The following is a 23,168-nucleotide window of genomic DNA, read 5'->3' as shown; positions in this document are numbered from 1 at the left end:
GCAAATTTAAAGAACAAAATGTACAAACCTACTGGAAGGAAATCTGTATATCTGTATATCTGTATATCTGAATATTGCTCTGTAAACTGGGAGTAGAGAGAACTTTATTGCTTCTGCATTTAATCAGAGTTCAAGGAAAAGCTTGTAAATTTGATCATTTTAAAAAATGGAATGACTAAAGAATTATAAGCAAAATCAAAGATAAGTAATCAATTAGAAAAAATTTAAATTTATTTCAAAAATAAAGTTGATAGGACAGAGTTTCTAAAAATAGAGACAGAAAATTATATCTTTAGAGGAAAATGAAAAATGAGCAGTTTATAGAAAAGGAGAGGAAAATGTCTTAAACATGGAGGAGTCTTAATTTTGCTCCCAATAAGTAAAAGGCAAATTGAAACTACAATGAAATTCCATTTCTATTAGATTGGCAAAAATTCCAATTTGGCAACATACCTTTGGATCAAGCCTGTGGGGAAACGGGTGTTCTCATATGTTGCTGGAGGGAGTACAAAATGATAAAACTATTATGAAGAGAAACTTTGTGTTATAGTAAAATTATGGATGATGTTAATTTTTGGCTCAGCAATGCCTCTGAAATCTGTCTCAAAAATACCTAGGCAAATATGCAGAAAGAATATTTGCATAGGATTGTCAATCTTTCTAGTCCCCTTTGATGGGATATTTGGGTTTCAGATATTTGTGTAAAACACTATTACATCCACACAATGAAGTTTTGAATAAAAGTTATAAAAGAATGAGGAACTTATCTAAATAGTGCTATAGAATAAAGCAATATGTTAGAAAAAAACTGTGTCATGTATTATTGCTTATATATATATATTTAGATTTGCAAATACATGTACACATACAAGCCAACATATGATATGTACATCTATGCACATACACATGTATAAATGAATATATAATGTGTAAACATGTACATTATAGAAAAATATGTATAAAAATATACATATGTAAATATTTGTTTTTCCTTATATTAAAAGGATGAATGACTAAATCAGAACATTTTCAAAGAAACAATATGTGGAGGGCATATAAATAGAACCTGAACTGCCTGAATATAACATATTTTATGGGTTTGACTTTGAATCCATTTAAATGTGTTTAGTTTTACATAAGCTTAGAAAATTTATACAAATAATACAAACACAAAAGCATTATATAAAATAAAAACAAGATGAACTAATGAACCTAATTTTGACCCAGTACAAGTATATAAATCACATATAGAAGAAATATAACTGATTTAAATTCTGGTAAATTTACTTCAGACACAGGATTATATTTTATGGAAAAAATTAGATAAGAATTTTTTTTAACCAATTGTGCTATTTGTTATAATACTGAGATTGTTATTCTCTTAGTAGAATAAAATGACTAAGGGATATGTTAATACTACAAAGAAGCCAAAATTTTCAGACTGAGGTAAAAATAAAATGATAATCTAAATTTGAATAGGAATTACTGGTATGAATTCATACTTCTTACTGCATTTTCTCTTTTAAGAAATGCATATTATCTTACTTTGTCTGCTGAAAGCCCTAGAAACTGTAATGGACTCTCTAGCAATAAGCACCCATAGTACTTAGAATACCATCTCTAAATACCATTCCTTGTTTTTAGAAACCAAAATATCTTGAAGAAATGAGAAACTTGAGTTTAGAGAAGAAAAGCTAACAAAGACTTGTATTTCAAGATGCCTGGATAGCTCAGTGGTTGTGATCCTGGGGCCCAAGGCATGATCTCAGGGTCCTGGGATCAAGTCTTGTACCAGGCTCCCCAGAGGGAGCCCGCTTCTCCCTCTGTGTATGTCATTGCCTCTCTCTCTGTGTTTCTCATGAATAAATAAAATAGAATAAAAAAATAAAATGGAATACTTATATTTCTGTTTTATTCTCCTTAGGATGTACTATTTTTCAGTCATATTGATTTATATCTTTCTTCCATTTCAGAAAATACTCTGGCTTTAGCTCTTTGAAGATTTCCCCTTCTCCATTCTTATCTTCTATAATTCCAGCAAACAGTTGAAGATTTTATTTACTTATTGGACATAGAGAACATAAGTAGGAGGAGTGGCAGGCACAGGGAGAAGGAGAAGCAGGCTTCCCACTGAGCATGGAGCCCAATGTGGAGCTGAATCCAGAGGACCCTGGGATCATGGCCTGAGCCGAAGGCAGGTACTTAACTGACTGAGCTATCCAGGTGCTCCAACAGCAGACAAATATTTGGTTTCCTCATTCTGTCCTCCATATCTTCTAAATTCTTTTTACATTTTTTAATCTCTTGATCTCTCTCTGGTTTCACTGTAGATAAATATTTCATATGTGTCTTCTAGCTTACTAAGTATCCTTTCTACTCTCTTTCCTGCTATTTTAAACATTCATTGAATTATTTATTTTAAATTCATTTTCTGTAATTCATTTTTCAAATTTTGTGTATTCATTTGTTAGTTTCTTGATTTATGCTGATCTTTGCCATTGTCTAGGTGGCATGTTCATGTAAACATTTCATTCATGATTCCTCTAAATGTCGGGATTGACAATTTCAAAATCTTTAAGCCTTGTTGGTATTAATTTTTACTTGGTCTTTTATTTTTTGTTTTTTGGTAGATTTAATTCAAAATTGTTGGAAGCCCGGGTGGCTCAGTGGTTTAGTGCCACCTCCACCAGCATGAGTCTGGAGACCTGGGATCGAATCCCATGTTGGCTCCCTGCATAGAGCCCGCTTCTCCCTCTGCCTGTGTCTCTGCTTCTCTCTCTTTCTCTTTCTCTGTGTCTCTCATGAATAAATAAATAAAATCTTAAAAAAACAAAAACAAAACAAAGTGGTTTACCTTCTTACATGTGTATAACAATCTTTGTAAAGTTATGCATGTTTTCTACTTCTGGAAATTTTGCAAGACTACTACATATAATGTTTTTGCTCCTTACAGGTTTTGGTTTCAGAGCAGATAGTCAAGACTCTGCTTCCCTTCTAAAAGTTAATATCTGCAAAACTGTGTTGCTAGAAGACTTGGCCTCTGAGGTTCTGTGCTGCTTCCTGCTGCCATCCATCTAGGCCAGCCCATTCTTCCTTAATCCCTGCCTCTCTGACTCTGAAGTACTGACCCCATTTTTCTTTCATTGTCCTCTGTCGTGTATCTATAGGAGTTCCAGCTATGGAAGCCTTGGCTTTAGAATTTTAAGGCATTAGAACACTTGAGTTTTGATCTCTGCTTCATCCCTTACATATTGTTGTTGGTCAATATTGACTATTTTCTCTAATTCTACAAATTTGACACTATAATCATAATTACTATTTTATCTAGACATTTTCTCTTTAACATAGTTTTTTTACTCACTTTTTTTTCTTATGTCTGTCCTGACTGGAAGAATGACTAACTTGGAGTCTACAAGACACATAAAAAGTTTTGAAATACTTTGGGGTCCTTATGGTGGTTATTGCCACTTTAAACAGTAGTGGAAATTTCTCTAGTGTGTTTTAGTAAGTAAACACAGTAAAATAGTGTAGTGGGTGTGCACAGGACAGAAAAATTGTGTGCTCAATAGAGCGTTTTGCTTTGTGCCAGGGGCCTCTTCCATAGACTTAATTGCAATGAGGAAATCATAGCCAGTAGCTTGAGCTAGCAATTTACAGATTATTAGACAAGAAGATTTATTGAACTAAACAATAAAAAGGAAAAGCCATTTTATAATGTGTGATAGAATGGTCTAACCAAAAAATTGTTGTCTCCTCTGGTCTATATACATAAATCAGTGCCTTATCATTTCTGTGCAGTCATGCCTAACATTTTTTACCCTGGAATTACAAGTAAAACCTTTGTAATACAGGCCTTACAAATTTTATGTCACATGTAATACAGGCCTTACAAATTTTATGTCACATCTAATAAGCATTTTTAAAATGCCATTTTCCCCTCACTTTTATTCTTCCTGCATTAGAAGCTCACAGTCTAGTAACTCATTCTTTGTATCATGAACAGATCCTAAGCAGCCTTATGCAGGTGGCTGACCCTCCGATGAGACACATTACTTTGCATGGAGAAAATAGGAAATTCAAAATAAATACTTCAGCCTTAATGTTACCAGAGTTTGTTTTCTGTTACAGAAAGTGTTATTATAGTGGTTATTATTACTAAGGACAGATATGAGCTATTTGAGGCTGGTTTGGTTTTGCTCTTCTCAATTTGACCCTTAAGGGGTAAATGTTTTCCTATTGCTCATAATTTCATTCATCATTTTCTTCTCTGTCCTTTTTTTATTTCTACTGCTGCTCCAGCCTCATTTCAGAAATTGCTGTTGGCAAGAAGAAATGTGTACAACACGAATTACCTGTAGGGGTCAGATTGCATCAGTATTGTCAGTAATATTGTTTAGAATCAGCTTAAAACATTGCTTTGTAATTCTGAAAAACAGTGGAAATGGGAGACAGATAATATCCAAGACTCCCATATCTTCGTTTTGTAGGCATGGAAGAAAGTCCTATGTTTGGGACATTTCAAAAGGATGTGGCTTTTGAGAGAGGATATAATTTTCCTATTTATAAGGCAAATGATAATAAAGCAATTAAATGTGAAAGCAAGTAAGTCATGTGTATACCCCAAGTTTGTGGAGTATTTCTTATATAAAAAAAGGCTCTTGTAAAGTAGAGAAGATAAAATGTTGAGAGGCATATATTCATTTTGCAGGCAAAATAATTTCTCATTTCCCCATCACTGAAGCTAAGAAATAAGAAATTATTACCACCATAGAAGACTACTCTGTGCCCCATAATTATCCTAGCTTCTGTGCCTCTCTTAGGTTCCAAGAGGTCGCTACCATTCTGAAATTATGATTTCTGTGTTTCTGAAATTGTGAATTTAGTCTCACTTTTCTAACTTTTTAAAAAAGTTTCTCTCTGAAAAATATATCATTTTGCCTTTTTAAAAAACATCACAAAAAATAAAAATAAAAAACACATAAATGGAGTCATATTGTATGTATTCTGTAAGTTTCTTATTTTTTTCTGTTAATGAGGTAGTCTATTTTTACTATCCTATAGTATTTGATTGTGTTAATCTGTGTATACATGTGACTATATGTAAATAGATTTTCATATATGTATATATGATGAATGGGTTATTTATCCATTCCACTAGTAGTAAATATCTGCAGCATTTTGGGGCTTTTTTGTTATAAATGATGATACTCTTATGAATAATAATAATAATAATAATATCTTAAGCTATAGTAATATGTGCTATGCACTATTGCAGGAACTTTATGTATATCAACTCCTTTAAATAGTAGCACAAACCTATGAGCTCTGCACCATTATCATAAATTTACAGATGAGGAGACTGGAGAATTAAAGTGCTAATATACTAAGATACAGCAAAGATGGAATTACAGTACCAAGAGCTGAACTACATAGTTGGTGCTTGGAGACACTGTGCTTTGTCACTTGATTTTTGCAGTGCTTTTGAAATACATTTTCAAGAATGTTTCTATACTTCACACAGACTTGGAACTGCTGGATAAGTGGGGTTTGCACATGCTCCACTTTATTATGGAATGCCAGACTTTCCCAAACTCTTCCAATTTCCCTCCTTCTAGCAGTGAATGAGAATTTTCATTAATGCCATCCTTGCCAATACTTGGTATCATTTGACGACGACTTCTTCTTCTTCTTCTTCTTCTTCTTCTTCTTCTTCTTCTTCTTCTTCTTCTTCTTCTTCTTCTCTTCTTCTTCTTTTTAAAGATTTTATTTATTTACTCATGGGAAACAGAAAGACAGAGAGGCAGAGACACAGGTGTAGGGAGAAGCAGGCTCCATGCAGGGAGCCTGACATGGGACTTGATCCCGAGTCTTCAGGATCAGGCCCTGGGCTGAAGGCAGTGCTAAATCGTTGAGCCACCTGGGCTGCCCGTATTTTTTGACTTCTTAAGTTTTACAAATCTTGAGGGTATGAATGAGTATTAGATGGTGATTTTCAATTTCATCTCTTGATTATTAAGGAAGCCGAATTTTTTCATACATTTATATAGGGATTTTGTGTTCCCTGTGAAAAGTCCTTTTTTTGTGTGAAATTTTCCCTATTTGAATATTTGTTTTTTCCTTATCGATTGATAGGGCATTTATATTTTTTGTGCTTTAGTTATGTTGATAATATCTTTACCTAGTTTATGACTTGTTTATTTAATTTTGATGAACTAGAGTTCTTAATTTTATTGTAGTCAAATTTATAATTGCCTTTAGGATACACACTTTTCATACCTTAATGTCATGAATGCTTTTCTTCACATTCTAATTTTTAAATTTTCTTCTCAGTTATGTCTTTAAACTGTATTTTTTGTTCATGATAACCCACTGTTATTTTTTTCTATATGAAAACCAATTGCACTAGTACCATGTATTGAAGAGTCCATCTTTTTTTATGGCTGAGTAATACTTGATTACACACACACACGCACACACCACTTCTTTATCCATTCATCAGTTGATGGACATTTGGGCTCTTCCCAAAATTTGACTATTGTTGATAATGCTTCTATAAACGTGGGGTGTGTGTATCTCTTTGAATTAGTATTATTAATTCCTTTGGGTAAATACCTAGTAGTGCAATTGCTGGATAGTAGGGTAGTTTCTATATTCATTTTTTGAGGAGTCTCCATACTATTTTCCAGAATAGCTGCATCGGTTTTCATTATCACCAATTGCGTAAGAGGGTTCCCCTTTCTTCATATCCTTGCCAATACCTTTTGTTTCCTGAATTGTTAATTTTAGTGAGTCTCACTGGTGTCAGGTGGTATCTCATTGTAGTTTAGATTTGTATTTCCCTGATGATGAGTGATATTGGGCATCTTTTCATGTGTCTGTTGGCCATCTCGATGTCTTCTTGGGAAAAATGTCTATTCATGTCTTCTGCTCATTTTTAAACTGGATATTTGTCTTTTGGGTGTTCAGTTTGTAAGGTCTTTATAGATCTTGGATACTAACTAACCAGTATCTTCTCCCAGTCCATAGGTTGCCTTTTAGTTTTGCGGATTGTTTCATTTGCTACATAGAAACTTTTTCTTGAAGAAGCTCCTGTAGTTCACTTTTACTTTTGTTTTCCCTGTCTCAGGAGACATATCTAGCAAGAAGCTGGTATTGCCAAAGTCAAAGAAGTTGCTACCTGTGTTCTCCTCTAGGATTTTCATGGTTTCCTGTTGCACATTTAGGTCTTTCATCCATTTTGAATTTATTTTTTGTTTGTGGTGTAGGGAAGTGGTCCAGTTTCATTCTTTTGCTTAAGACTGTCAAATTTTCCCAATACCATTTGTTGAAAAGATTGTCTTTGTCCCACTGGATATTCTTCCTTGCTTTGTCAAAGATTAATTAACCATATAGTTATGGGTTCATTTCTGGGTTCTCTATTCTGTTCCATTGATCTATGTGTTTGTTTTTGTGCCAGTACCATACTGTCTTGATCATGACAGCTTTGCAATATAACTTAAAGTCCAGAATTGTGTTGCCTCCAGCTTTGCCCCTCTTCATCATGACTGCTTTGGCTATTCAGGCTCTTTTATGGCTCCATTACAAATTTTTGGATTGCTTGTCTTAGCTTTGTGAAAAATGACAGTATTTGAATAGGGATAGCATTAAACGTGTAAATTGCTTGGGTAGTATAGACATTTTAACAATATTTGTTCTTTTGATCCATGAGCATGGAATGTTTTTTTCATTTCTTTTAGTCATCTTCAGTTTTTTTCATCAGCATTTTAGAGTTTTCAGAATATAGAACTTTTACCGCTGGTTGGGTTTATTCTTAGGTATCTTTATAGTTTTTGGTGCAATTGTAATTGGGATAGATTACTTGATTTCTCTTTCTGCTGCTTCATTATTGGTGTACAGAAATGCAAAATATTTCTGTACATTGATTTTGTATCCTGCAATTTAATTAATGTGTCAGTTCTAGCAAGCTTTTTTTTGTGAAATCTTTCATGTTTTCTATATAAAATATCATGTCATCTGTAAATAGTAACAATTTGTCATCTTCCTTATTGATTTGGATGCGTTTTAGATGTTTTTGTTATCTGGTTCCTGTGACTAGGATTTCCAGTACTGTGTTAAATTACAATGGTGAGAGTGGACATCCCTGTCTTGTTCCTGAACATAAAAGAAAAGCTCTCAATTTTCCCCCTTTGAGGATGATATTAGCTTGGATTTTTTTGTATATGGCCTTAATTATGTTGAGATATATTCCCTCTAACCCTGCCTTATTGAGGGTTTTTATAATTATTGGATGTTTTACCTTGTCAAGTACTTTTTCTGCATCTATTGAAAGGATCATCTGGTTCTTATCCTTTCTTTTATTAATGTGGTATATTACATTGATTGATTTACGAATGTTGAACCACCCTTGCAGCCTGGGAATAAATCCCACTTGATTATGGTGAATGATTCTTTAATGTACTGTTGGAATTGATTTGCTAGCATCATAATGAAGATTTTTTGCATCCATGTCCATCAGGGATTTTGGCCTATAGTTGCCTTTTTTAGGAGAGCTTTATTTGGGTTTGGTATCAGGGTAATGCTGGCCTCCTAAGGATGAATTTGGAAGTTTTCCTTCCATTTCTATTTTTTGTAAAAGTTTGAGAAGAATAGGTACTAACTCTTCTCTAAATGTTTGATAGTATTTGTCTGTGAAGACTTCTGGCCCTGGACTTTAGTGTGTTGGAAGATTTTTGATTACTGATTTAAGTTCTCCGATGGTTATCAGTCTTAAGTTTTCCTTTTCTTCCTGTTTCCATAAAAAAGAATGAAATCTTGCTTAAAATAATGATATGGATGGAGCTAGAGAGGATAATGCTAAGCAAAATACGTTAGCCAGAGAAAGCCAAATACCATATGATTTCCCTAATTTGTGGAATTTAAGGAACAGAAAAAACGAACATGGGGGGGATAAGAGAGGAAAGTGGAGAAACAGACTGTTAACCATAGAGAGCAAAAACTGATGGTTACCAAAGGAGAGGTGAGTGGGTAGAAAGAATGAGTTAAATAAATGATGGGGATTAAAGAGAGCACTTGTTGTGATGAGCACTGGGTATGTAAGGGATGATTGTATGATAACTAATTGGAATTTAAATAAAACTTGAAAAATGAAGAGTCCATCTTTCTCACTAAACAGAGGCTTGTGTTCTGTTACTAAGAATCGCATGTGTTTATGTGATTGTGTGCGTATATAGGATGTATATTTCTGGATTCATGGGCTCTCTTTCCTTTTATATTTTCTTCATTAAAATTAATAATTTTCTTTGTAAGGCTTATCCTTTTTTTTGTTAGGTTTATTTCTAGGTACTTAATATATTTTTGCTGCTATAGAAAAATGATATCATTAAACTATTTTCCATTGATACACATAGATACAATTGTGTTTGTATTTTTATTAAAAAATATTTGTCTTGATTTCCAGCAACATTTGTTGCACTCTAACAATTGCCTGTAGATTGTTGTTTTTTAAGTAGATAATTATATTATCTGAGAATGACTTTCTAATTGTGATCACTTTTAATTTTCTTTTTTCTCTTATTCTAATGGTCAGAACAATACAATGTTCAATAGAAGTAGTGTAACAACCACTCATATGTCATTTCTGATTATAAAGAAAATGATTTCATAATGTTACTACTAAATCTGACATTTACTAAGAATTTTAATACCTTTAGTCAGATTAAAACAATGTCTATTTTGTTTTCATTTTGAAGTTTATCATTAGTAGCTATTGAATTTTATTGACTGATTTTTGCTTATTTCCTGAGATTTTCATCATTTTTCTTCAGTCTATAAATGTGGTAAATTACATTAATTGATTTTATAATATTATTACAAAATGTATATTCTTTTTTTTTTATTTTATTTTTTTTACAAAATGTATATTCTTAATGTTTATACATTCTTTCCTCCAGAATAGTTCATGTAGGGTTAAATTTGAGTCTTACATAAGCAACATATAAAAATAGATTTTTAGTTGCTAATTCTGGCAAGTCTAAATTCATGAATGTAAAAATTCTTTAAACTCATCACTCTCCTCCTAACTATGTAGAGCTCTAATTTATTTTGAGTCCATTCCCACTCATCTGCACAGTGGACATTCTTATTTTATGTTCAGTGTTTCTTAAGATTTACTCACATATTAGCCAGTATTGGTTTCCAACATTCATTATTTGATCTCTGTTCTCTACCTAGGATCATTGTCTTTCTAAAGCTTAGCTTAAAAAATTTCCTTTAGTCATTTGTGGTAAGTCTCTTGGTCTGAAAATATCCTTTATCTACCCTCATTCTTGGATGATATTTTTGCTAGGTATAACATTTAGATTGATAGTTGTTTCATCTTGACACACAGAGATAATTATCTTGACATCTGTTTTTTTTTTTTTTTTTTTCTTTCTTGTTCCTATTGAGAAGTTAGGAACTGCCTAATTGCCTTCCCTTTGTGAATGATTGCCTTTTTTTTAAACTTTTTTTCTTCTTTTTTTAACTGCTCGATTATTTTTCTATTACATGTTTTTTTTCCTGCAATGTCTATTTCAGTTCACAGTGTATCTCTGCAGCTATATTGATATATTGACTTCTTAATTTTAGTTATTATAGCATTTATTTATTGGAAGGGTTTTTTGGTTTCCTTTCAAATCTGCATGTTCATTACCTATAGTTTCCTGATGCTGGTCAAATTATCAAATTTCATTTTTGTTTTTTAAACATGTAAAATACAGTTATTTTTTAGTTTGTTTCTTTTTTTTTTTAAGATTTTATTTATGTATTTGGGACTTCAGGATCATGCCCCGAGCTGAAGGCAGATTCTCAACCACTGAGCCACCCAGGCATCCCTAGTTTGTTTCTTTTTAAAAACCATTTATTGGGATGCCTGGGTGGCTCAGTGGTTAAGTGTCTGCCTTTGGCTCAGGGCATGATCCTAGAATCCCACATTGGGCTCCCTGCCTGGGGCCTGCTTCTCCCTCTGCCTATGTCTGTGCCTCTCTTTCTCTGTGTCTCTCATGAATAAATAAATAAAATCTTTAAAAATAAATAAGTAAAAACCACTTATTGAGGTACAATTGACATACAAAGAGATATAAATATTTAATATACACAGCTTGATGACTTTAGAGATAAGAATTCATCTGTGAAATCATTGGAACAATCTAACCCATAAACATATGCATAATATTCTAAAGTTTCCTCCTGCTCTATTTGTTGATGTATTATTATTATTACTATTACTTTATTTATTTTTTTTAGAGAGAGAAGGGGCAGAGAGCGGCAGAGAGAGACTCTCAGGCAGGCTCTATGCCTCACACAGAGCCCAACATGAGGCTGTATCCCACAACACTGAGATTACAGCCTTAATTGAAATCAAGAGTAAGACACTTAGGGCTGCTTGAGTGGCCCAGTCAGTTGAGCATCTAACTCTTGGTTTTGGCTCAGGTTATGATATTCTCGTCATGAGATTAAACCCTGCATCAGGTTCCCTGCTCAGTGTGTGAAGTCTGCTTCATATTCTCTCTCCCTCTGTTCTTTCCCCCATTGCATGCACATGATCTCTTTCTCTTTCAAATAAATATAATCTAAAGAGAGAGAGAAAGAGAGAGAGAGAGAGAGACTTAAACAATTGAGCCATCCAAGTGCCCTGGTTTATTATGATTTTTTTGATAATAATTAACGTGATACCTACTTTCAGTAAAATTTTAAAATATACAACGTGGTGTTATGAACTATAGGCAGTATAGTTACCTTTCTTGTATAACTGAAACTTTGGACCACTTGACTAATACTTCCCTGTTTTCTTCTTCCCTAAGTCCATGATTACTGTCTTTCTAATCTTTACTTCCATGAATTTGACTGTGTTAGATTCAACATATGAGTGATGTCTCATAGTATTTGTCCTGTGACTCATTTATTTCACTTAGCATAATGTCCTCTGGATTTATCTATGTTGTCACAAACTATTGGATTTTCTTCTTACAACTGAAAAGTATTCTATTGTAAAAATATACCACTTTAAAAAGATATCAATTAACATATTGATACTTATGTTGCTTCCATTTCTTGGCCATTGTGAATAACGCTGCAATAAACTTGGGAGTGCAGATAGATCTTTGAGGTCATGATTTCATTTCCTTCCAACCCAGAAGTGGGTTTCCTGGTCATATGGTAGTTCTAATTTTTTGAGGAACTTCTATATTGTTTTCCAAAGTGCCTGTACCAATTTACATTCCCATCTTCAGTGTAAAAGTGCTCTCTCCTCTGTATTCTTACCAATACTAGTTACCTTTTGTTTTTTGATAATAGTCATCTTAATTGGTATGTGATAATGGTTCATTGTGGTTCTGGTTTGCATTTCTTTGATGATTAGTTATATTCAGCACCTTTCATATACCTGTTGGTAATTTGTATGCTATCCTTGGAGACATGTCTATACAGTTCCTATCCCAGTCTTTAAAAAAGGTTATTTGGTTTTTTGCTATTGAGTTTTTGGAGGTCCCTATATAGTTTGGATATTAACCACTTATAAGATATGTGGTTTTTCAATATGTTTTCTGTTGCGCACGCTGCGGCAACACGATCAGGGTCCTGAGGATAAGGGGATGAGGAAAATAAAAGTAAAGAGATGGGGACAGGAGGGACACAGTGGATGATGTCCAAGCAGTGCCAGCTTTATTCAAGGTTTTACAACATTTTATAGCATGAGCAAAACAAAGCCAAGAAGGTGTTTATTTTTAGCAGGTTTGTGAAACCCTCCAAAGTTCCCCTTTCTCAGCATGCAAGACAGACTCACGGGTGCCAGAAGACCTTGGTAAATAGATAAGCTTGTTGCTCCAGATGTGCATACTTCAAAGGAATATTAGGTATGGTAAACAGAACAGCAAAGACAGCACAGACCCTTATTTACATTTATGACCAGGTCAGAATAAGTTGTATCTATTGTATTATGTGGGCGATCACGTACAAGTGAGCCCTGAGAACCATTGCTCAAGCCCTTTCTCAAGCATCTACCAAGTATTCACCCTTAGGCTCTCGAGCCTTTTGAGTGAATGAGGGACGCAAGTCCGGGCCTGGTTTGGTTCAGTTACTCCAGCTAATTTGTGGTCGCCCACAGTTTTCCCACTCTGTATTTTTCGTTTTCATTTGGTTGATTGCTTTGCAGAAGCTTTTTAGTTTAATATAGTCCCACATGTTTATTTTTCTTTTGTTGGCTTTACTTTTGATGTCATAACAAAGAAATCATTGCAACATCGATATTCAGAAAATTTTTCTCATGTTTTCTTCTGGGGGTTTTATTCTTTCTGATCTTAAATTAATTAATTAATTAATTTTTATTTTTAAAAATTGTATTTGTTTATTCACTAGAGACAGAGAGAGGCAGAAACATAGGCAGAGGGAGAAGCAGGGTCCTGGTAGGGAGCCTGTTGCAGGACTCAATCCTAGGACTCTGGGATCATGATGTGAGCAAAGGCAGATGCTCAACCACTGAGCCACCCGGGTGCCCCTATTTTTTATTTTTTAAAAAAGATTTACCTATTTATTTGAGAGACTGAATGAGTGCAACTGGGGGAAAGTGCTTAGGAAAAGAATATCAAGCAGGCTCCCTACTGAACAGAACACTTGGCAGACCCAGGGCTTGATCCCATGACCCATGAGATCATGACCTGAGCCAAAATCATGAGTCAGATGCTTCACTGATTGACCCACCTAGGCACCTCTCTGGTCTTACATTTACATCTTAACTCATTTTGTATAAGTTTTGCATAATGTGAGATAAGAGTCAAATTTTACTGTTTTGCATGTAGATAATGTGTTTTTCTTGGCACCATTATTAAAGAGATTATCACTTCCTCATTGTGTATACTTGGGATCTTTGTGGAAGATCAGTTGACTGTATGGGTGTAGGTTGGTTTTTGAGGTATTTTGTTCTCTTGGTTTATATGTCTGTTTTTATGCTGATACCTTACTGTTTTGAATACTATAGTTTTGTAAATTGTTTTGAAATCAGGAAATAGGCTTCCAGTTTTTTGTTCTTGTGCAAATTTCTTTGGCTATTTTAGTTTTATTTTGTGGTTCCATAGAATTTTTTTCAGCTCTATTAAGGTATAATTAACAAAATTATGTATATTGAATGCCTACAATTTAGTTGTGTATTTTGATGTATGTTAAAAAATATATAATTTTGATGTATATCAAATATATATTATAAATATATTACAAAATATGTGTATTTTAGATGATCAACACAATTATATCAATAAATATATACATCAGCTCATATATATATATATACATATATATATATATGGTGAGGATGCTTAAGATTGACCCTTTTAGCAAATTTCAAGTATACAATATAGTATTGTTAATTATAGTCATCATGTTGGTTCATTAGATCTTTTGAGCTTATTTATCTTGTATAGTTAAAACTGTGTACCCATTCTCCCCATTTCCTTATCTTTGCCTTTAGTACCTTAAATATTTTGGATTTTAAACACTTATCAAATGTATGGTTCACAAATATTTTCTTACATTCCATAGGTTACCTTTTGATTTTGTTTGCTTTGCAGAGCTTTTTAGTTTGATGCAGTCTCACTTGTTTAATTTTGCTTCTTTTGTCTGCTTTTGGTTGCATATCCAAAAGATCATTGCCAAGACCAATGCCAAGAAGTTTTTTCCTTATTTAGTTTCAGATATTGACTTTAAATCTTTAATCCATTTTTGAAGTGTATTTGTATTTTTTTTTTCTTTTGGCTTTTTTGAAATATTATTGCCGTATAACATGTTTGAGTTTAAGGTGTTCAAAGTGTTGATTTGATACACTTATATATAGCAAAATGATTACCACCAGAGCTTTAGCTAACAGTTCCAACAGGTCATATAATTACCATTTTTCTTTTTGTGGTGAGCACATTTAGGATATGCTCTCCTGTATATATTTCAGTATTAACTATAATCTGTACATGGTATCTGTGGATGAGTTGCTCTCTGTTCCTGAGAGGATCCTTCATATTTCCAGAGGATCTCTCTTATAACTGTGCTTTGCCAGGTTGGGGGAGGATTGATAAGGATAAAGTTAAACTTTTCCTCACCTTTGCAATGCATTTTTTTGCTATGCACTGCTGAGGCTGTGTAACCTGTTACCTGAATTCTAGAGCTCTTATAAAGGTATTTTCATCTGTAGGTGCTAGTTAATTGGTGTTTCTGTGGGAAAAGAGTGCTAGGACTTCCTATTCTGCCATCTTGCTGATATTACTGCCTTGTTTAATATTAATTACATTTATAATAGCTGTTTTGACTCTGTGCAGACACAAAGCATTATTTAATGTAATCTTTACAGCAAGCATACAAGGTAGTATTTTTATCTCATTAGCACTGATAATATTGAGACTCAAGATCACATAGACTTATGTGATGGACCTGTAATTCTGACCTATGTATGACTTTAAAGCCAATAGTTATAACCTCTATGATATATCAACTCTACCACTTGTTAGTATTGCTTTGGTAAAATGGAAGTGTTGTACATTGATTTGGAAAATATTTCAAACCAAGTATCTTAGAAAAGCTAACAGATTAAATCTACAAACTCTGTGGTTGGAATACATGTATTCCTAAATGCTTATTTGCCAAAACAAATATATTTTACACATTTTTAAATATTTATATATTTTTAAACACTATTTTTAAAAGTTGATGTTTCTTTTTTTTTATTTAAATTCAATTTGCCAACATATAGTATAACACCCAGTGCTCATCATATCACATGCTCTCCTTAATGCCTGTCACCCAATTACCCCATCCCCCCCACTGACCTCCTGTTCAGCAGTCCTCAATTTGTTTTCCAGAGTTAAGAGTCTCATGATTTGTCTTCCTCACTGATTTTTCCCCGTTCAGTTCCCCCTCCTTCCCTTATGGTCCCTTGCCCTATTTCCTATATTCTATGTATGAGTGAAACCATATGATAATTGTCTTTCTCCAATTGACTTATTTCACTCAACATAATATCCATAAAAGCGTTTATACATGATTTATTTCAGAGGTCACACAGTGTGGGGGGAGGGAATTCAGAAATAAGGTGCTTGGAATCTGACATTGAAAGCCTCTGGTTGTAGAGTGCTGCTGATTGAATAGAAAATAAGTTCAGTATGTATTTTCATAATATTTCTTTAAGGGAAGTTTCATATTCTAAAGCAATTGTTTTAGAATAATGCATAGCAATTTCATTCTTTATTAATTCCTTTAAGTGAAATTTTTTTTATGTTAGATTACTGTCTTTACAGAATATGAAAAGATGTTAACTTTAGGAAGAAAATGTCCTGACGGGAGATTTGTATGCCTTAAAGTACATATTATGAAGAATTTTAATGGGTAATAATGTCATAAACATACAAAGTTTCTCAATTGGTTAGCCCAAATAAAGCTGGAAAAGGCTAATAATCAATAACCTCATATTGCATAGAGGATGTGAATGATTAATCTTTTTACTTGATGAACTCCTTCTTAAGAGAATTAACCATCAGATTATTCAAAGTTTGAATTAGAGCTTTTCTTCTTGCTTAAAAAAATCCTTATATAGTAAGAAATTTTATTATCTAAACAAATTTTTAATTCTAGTGCATATCATGCTATCTTTTTCTACTGTAGACACCAACTTTTTGTTTCAAATTAAACAAATGATTGTATTCTGGTTTGTCTTCTAACTGTCCGTGAGAAGATACTTGAAGTAAAAAGAAGCAATGCTGGTCCTGGCAGTTCTGGGTTAACCGGTCACCATGTGATGCTTGGGATAAAAACATGAGTTAACAAGTCCAGGACACACATACCTTTCTCATACCCATACCCACACACAGCTCACGAATCAGCCATCCAGTGATAATGATTTTCCATCACTGTTGGCCTGGTTTGAGTCCAAACTGCTGCCGTGGCAGGGACACTGCTGTGCATTACATACTCTCTCTCTGCTGCTCCATTTCCCCTTAATCCTGTGGTTTCTGTGCCAGTGGCTGCCGTGTCTATCTCTAGGAATCTCTTAAATAAATTTATGTTCACCTTAAATTGTCCTTTACTGATGCTTCTAAAATATTTTGGTTTCTATCCCTTCAAGCTTTAGCTTTTAATAATTACAAAGAAACCTTTCACTGGTGAAGCTTCCATTTAGAAGGTGCATTATTATGTTGCTTTTTTTCTCATAGGGCCACTTATCAGTCAAATCATTAGCACACTCTGGAATTGAATGGGAAATGGGCATTTTAAAGGTCCTTAGCATGCTTTCAAATATTTATTCATGAAGAAATTTTCCCACCCAATTTTATTAAATATATGGCCTTTGGCTTTGAAGTAAATAATCATTCGTACTGTCATACTGTTTTGAGGAGAAACAAGTAGGTACACATGGGTATAGTTATTTACAGAAAAATGTTTGGAAAAAATAAATAATGTTGAAGAAGAAATGTTTTAGACTTTTTAAACTTGGATCCTAAAGTTTAGCATATATTTTATGTGTTGTAGTTATGGTGTGGGATCTGTTCTAAGGCATAATTATGAAGAGAAATGGAATTCTGGAAAGGGCTAAGATCCATTGTAGAATATCTGTGGGGCCAACCTTAACTGGGTGGCTTCAAACTAGTTGTCATGGATTTTTATCTGAGTGTAGCCAAGAAAGGGAAAACAAAAACAGCATTTTAGATTTCATAATATCTTTTTTTGTTTGTTTGTTTGTTTGTTTGTTTGTTTGTGGTGTCTTACTCTGGTTTTGACATCAGGGTAATGCTGGCATCATAGAATGTATTTGGAAGCCTTCCTTCATCTTCAATTTTTTTGTAATAATTTGTGGAGAAAAGGTAACTCTTTATTTATTTATTTATTTATTTATTTTTTTAAGGTAACTCTTTAAATGTCTGGTAGAATTCACTTGTGAATCCTTCTGGTCCTAAACTTTTATTTTTCAGTAGTTGTTTGATTGATGATTCAATTTTGCTACTTATAGTTGGTCTGTTCACATTTTCTGTTTCTTCCTGGTTTAGTGTTGAAGATTATGTTTTTAAGAATTTATCCATTTTTTGTAGGTTGTTCAATTATGTCAATTTGTTGATATAATTTTTCAGAGTATTATAATCCATTGTATTTTCTCTGGTTACTTCCCTTTTAAATCTGATTTTATTTATTTGGATTCTTTCTATTTTTTCTTGATAAGTCTGGCTAAGGGTTTGTCAGTATTGTTTATCTTTTCAAAGAATTAGCTCTTGGTTTCTATTTTTTGTCTTTTTCTTTCTTTTTTTTAATTTTTGTCTCTAGGTCCTTTATTTCTGCTCTAATCTTCATTATTTCATTTCTTCTACTCACCTTAGGCTTTATTTGTTCTTTTTATGGTACCTTTAGTATAAATTTGGATTGTTGTGGTTTTTTTTTTTTTTTCTTGAGGAAGGCCTGTACTGCTATATACTTTCCTCTTAGAACCACTTTTACTGTGTCCCAGAGAATTTAGACCATTGTGTTTTCATTTTCATTTGTCTCCATGTATTTTCTTTTTTCTGATTCATCCTTTGACTACATCATTGACCCATTGATTGTTTGGTGTCATGTTGCTTAGTGTCCATGTGTTTGTTTGTTTGTTTGTTTTTCCAGTTTTTTCTTTTGATTTATTTCTAGTTTCAGCTTGTGTGCTTTCCATTACCCTGTCTTCCAGATCATTGACATATTCTCCTTCATACTCTAATCTACTGTTGATTCCTTCTATTATGTTCATTTCAGTTACTGTATTATTCAATTCTGATTTGTTCTTTTTAATATTTTCCACCTCTTTCTTGAAGGTCTCATTGAGTTCTTTCATTCTTTTTCTCGAGCCCAGTGAGTATGTTTACAGTAATTGCCTTAAATGCTTTACCAGGCCATATTACTTATCTCTGTATCACTTAGTTATTTTTCTGAGATTTTCTCTTTCTTTTCTTTGGTGCATTTCTTCTTCTTTCTTTGGTGCATTTCTTTGGTGCTTTTTCTATGCATTAGGCAAATGGCTACTGCTCCTAAAGTTGGAGTGGTGTTGTGTATGTTATCCCCTATGCGCACTGTGTGTGCTTGGTAACTTTTGCTGGCTGGCTGGAGTTGTAGCTGTATATGCTAGTTACTCTTAAGTCATGGCTTTTTACAGAAAGAATAATTGTTTAATAATTTTAATCTAATTTATTTTAATAATTTATTAATAATAAAAAAGAGAAAGAAAATGATAAAAAAGAGGAAAAAAAAGCACAAGAAGAGAACAAAGCCATAAAGAGAAACAAATAAAAATAACGCAAGACAAATTTTTAAAAGTAAGTAAATAAATAAATCATAAAAATTAAAACAGAAACAAAACACAAAACTGGAGTTTGTTTCCCTTTCTCTCACACCACATGGTGCTGAGACATTTCTGAGTTTGCTGAGGTTCGAAGCTCACCATGAGCCTGGATTGGGCTGCATTCTGGCCTTTTAATGTGGAAGAGAAGAGAATGTTCCTTCCTACAGATCCTCAGCCCTTTCAAACCATGACTTGTTTTCTGTGTCCCAGCACAACTGGGGCTGGTATGGACTTGAGAATCCTGGGTTTGCTGAGGTCACAAGCTCCCTGACCAGACCCACTAGTTATGGCATCTGGACCTGCCTGGTGTGTTGTAGGGACTCTCCAGTTAATGGTGTCTGAACCCAGCCCTTATAGCATCCAGATCTGGACTTTTAAGGTTGAGAGGAAGAGAATGCTTCTGCAGTTCTTCAGCCCTTTTAAACCATTTCTTTTTTCTGTGCCCCCTGCTGTGGGGCCCTGGATTCTGGGCTTTGGAAGTTGCAAGCTCACTGAGAGGACCCGATCTGCCCATTATGGTGCAGGGACTCTGCTCTGATCCAGGCTTTTGTGGTGGGGTAAGACCATGAGCCATGGTGAGCTTTCCCACAGCTCTTCCACCATTTGGCAGAGTTCTCATGTTATCTCTATTATGCTAGTTGTTTTTTCAAATTGTGGCTTTCTTTCTGTGCCCAAGGACAGCAGAATCTGATCCTGGTCTCTGAGTATTATCTCTCCTCACTGTTTGCAGTGTTGGGACTGGAAATTCCCTTTGTTACCATGTCTTTGTCTTTCTTGCTGTTCTTTTTTTAAAAGATTTTATTTATTTATTCACGAGAGACACAGTGAGAGGCAGATACATAGGCAGAGGGAGAAGCAGGTTCCTTGTGGGGAGCCTGATGCAAGACTTGATCCCAGGACCCCGGGATCAGGCCCTGAGCCAAAGGCAGGCACTCAATCACTGAGCCACCCACATGCCCCTCTCTTGCTGTTCCCTAGCCATTCTATCTTCAATAGTTCAGTAGCTGTTCAGTCAGCCCTCAGTCCTTTTTCAGGAGGAATTATCCTATTAATAAGTGTAATTTGATATGTTTAATGGAGTAAGAGAGTTCAGAGTCTTCCTGCATAGCCATCTTGAAGCAGAAGCCCATAATATTCTTTGAATGAAAGAGAAATACTTTCCTTGACAGATTGTTCCTTTTATCCTTAACTCAAAATGAGAATAGTGTTTTATTAATTTAGAACAATGGGGCACAAAAGACAATATTGATCTTTGACAGTAAAAATTGCAACTTGCAACTAGTAAACTATATAACTTGACTTTTTTTTTTAATTGCACAACCGATTTTCCTACAAGCATAATTACAAGTTACATTGAAGAGGAAATAGTCTCTCAGAAATTCCAACATTGTTGAGTTTTTTATTCCCCTTCTACAGCTAGCAGGAAAGAAAAAAAAAAAAGCCATCCCTGATATTTTTTCTCTTTGGAAGAATTAGGAACAGAATGCTTTTGAGATATAACATGACATAAATATGGTTCTGCTCTATCTTATCACAGTATTTTAGGCAAACATCTTACCACATCGCAAGAATTGTCAATAGCGCCTGTAAAGATAAGACAAACAGAGACCAGGAATATTGACAAGAAGCAGCAACAGAAATAGTAAAAATCCTCCAGAGTGAATGTATTAAATTTGTTACTATTTTTTTTTCCTCAGGACTTCTGAAGGTGAATGGAGTGTGTTAGTGGTAGTTTAGGTTTAAAAGAAAGTCAAAGATCATAATTAGACACATGAGTCAAAAGAAGTTAGGAGGGAGCCAGTGTTCTGAAAAGAAATAGGAAAACATAAATTAACAAAAATAAAGAGACATAAAAATGATGTTAGGTGAATTTGGCTTGTATTCTCTGGGTCCCCAACCTCTTCATTTGTATAAAGAGCAGCGGTGATCCATGGGGAAAGGGTGATTGTAAGGTTTTACTGGACACAGGTTATAGGGGGGACAGGTTTTCTGCTCTGTAGAAAACAAACTAAATTCAGTTTTTCTTCTTTCTTCTTCTTCTTCTTTTTAAAAATTATCATGCACAGGCAGTTCTAACATTATGTTAGTGATCAAATACCCTTACCACTGGGGAAAATTACTTCTACTGACCCTCATCTTGGTATGCCAGTCCATTCTCAATATCTACTGACATTAGTCTTAGTAGTGGATCCCTGGGTGGCGCAGCGGTTTGGCGCCTGCCTTTGGCCCAGGGCGCGATCCGGGAGACCCTGGATCGAATCCCACGTCGGGCTCCCGGTGCATGGAGCCTGCTTCTCCCTCTGCCTGTGTCTCTGCCTCTCTCTCTCTCTCTGTGTGTGTGTGTGACTATCATAAATAAATAAAGGTTAAAAAAAAAACTTAAAAAAAAAAGTAGTGGAATTAGTGGTGAATATTCATAATTTCACTGCTGCATTTAAAGAAATAGGAGCTAACGTCTTTGTGTTTTATTTTATTTTTTTATTTTTTTTTGTCTTTCTGTTTTAATGATAAAAACTCCATGACAAAAACAACAAAAACAGGGAATATTTATTGAACAGTTTTGACATCACAGGCACTATGCATAAATAATTGAATTTATCTTCATTACAATCATGAAACAATGTAACTATATTTTTTACTTCAGAGTTTGAGAACTTAAGAAATTTGACCAGCACATTAAGAAATGTCCTAGGCAATGATGTCATAACTGAAATTCATCTCCAGGTCTATCTGACTGTAAATTCTACATTGTTTTCCATTATAAATATATTGATTCCTTCTAACTCACTTGATTGTCTTTGGAAAATAATTTTTAAAGAGGTTTTGGTAATGATATGTTTTTTCTCTTCTAGCTCCTTATTCTCTTTTCATTATTCCATCCTCTAATGAGGGCTTTCATAGTACCTTTACCTTTTCTTGACTCCTTTGCCAGTCTTTATAATTTGTGCATCAAGTGTGGGTTTCTTGACAGATTCTGTGAGGCAGATGTGGAAGTTTGGGGAATAAATATGTAGTGCATCACTTTCTAACCTGCCTATTTGTAGGGGAAGACAGTGATGAATATGGGTCTATGGGTAGGTTATAAATGAGTTTTCTCTGTTAATTGTGACAGGTCTGGTGTTATTTTAGTCACAAGAAGTGCCTTAATGCTGAATTCCAGGATCCCTTGTTAGGGACTACATATTTATGTCTTCTCAGAATTCCTATGTTGAAAGCTGGATTCCCCATGTTATGGTATTTGAAGTAAGGTGTAAGGAAGTCATTGGGTCATGAGGCTGGAGCCCTCATGATGGGATTAGTGCTCTTATGACAGGATATATGAGAGCTCTGTGATCTGCCACGTGAGGATGCAGAAAAAAGATGGCCATCTGCAAATGAAAAACAGGGCTCTCATCAGAAATCATCCATGCTCACATCCTGATGGCAGATGTTCCAACTTATGACATTCTGTTAGGGCAGCCCAAACTACCTAATACACAACCCATTATGATTCCACTTGATAGATGATGCTGATAGAGAATCAGCATCAAGGAAGATAGAGAAAGACAGTCATCACTTTTTTTAAAGACTTTATTTTTTTAAAGCAGTTTTAGGTTTACAAGGAAATTGAGGGGAAGGTTCAGAGATCTTCCCATATACCTCCTGCCCCCATACATTTGTAGCCTCTCTCATTATTAACATCCGCCATAAGAGTGGTACATTTATTATATATAACATATATAAATATGTAAATAAGCAATATGTAAATAGAAAAAAGTAATCTATAAACTAATATATATAGCTTATCTTAGGGTTTGCCCTTGGT

The 23,168-nt window shown here is 34.2% G+C and overlaps 1 long non-coding RNA gene across 2 annotated transcripts in view; it reads left to right on the top strand.

Moving 5' to 3' along the window:
* Positions 1-23,168, top strand: part of LOC112674974 (uncharacterized) — a 184,459-nt gene that overhangs the window by 141,857 nt on the left and 19,434 nt on the right. The window contains exon 4 of one of the 2 annotated variants that reach the window (XR_007401990.1): positions 1,974-2,770. The exons of the other annotated variant lie outside the window; for it this stretch is intronic. This is a non-coding gene — a long non-coding RNA (uncharacterized LOC112674974). Of the gene's footprint in view, positions 1-1,973; positions 2,771-23,168 lie in introns of those variants that run through there. 2 annotated transcript variants of the gene reach the window in all.

This window comes from Canis lupus, chromosome 14 (assembly GCF_003254725.2).
Source record: "Canis lupus dingo isolate Sandy chromosome 14, ASM325472v2, whole genome shotgun sequence".
Taxonomy (NCBI): domain Eukaryota; kingdom Metazoa; phylum Chordata; class Mammalia; order Carnivora; family Canidae; genus Canis; species Canis lupus.
The sequence above is the reverse complement of the archived record's forward strand: the minus strand, read 5'-3'. Positions and strand labels throughout refer to the sequence as shown.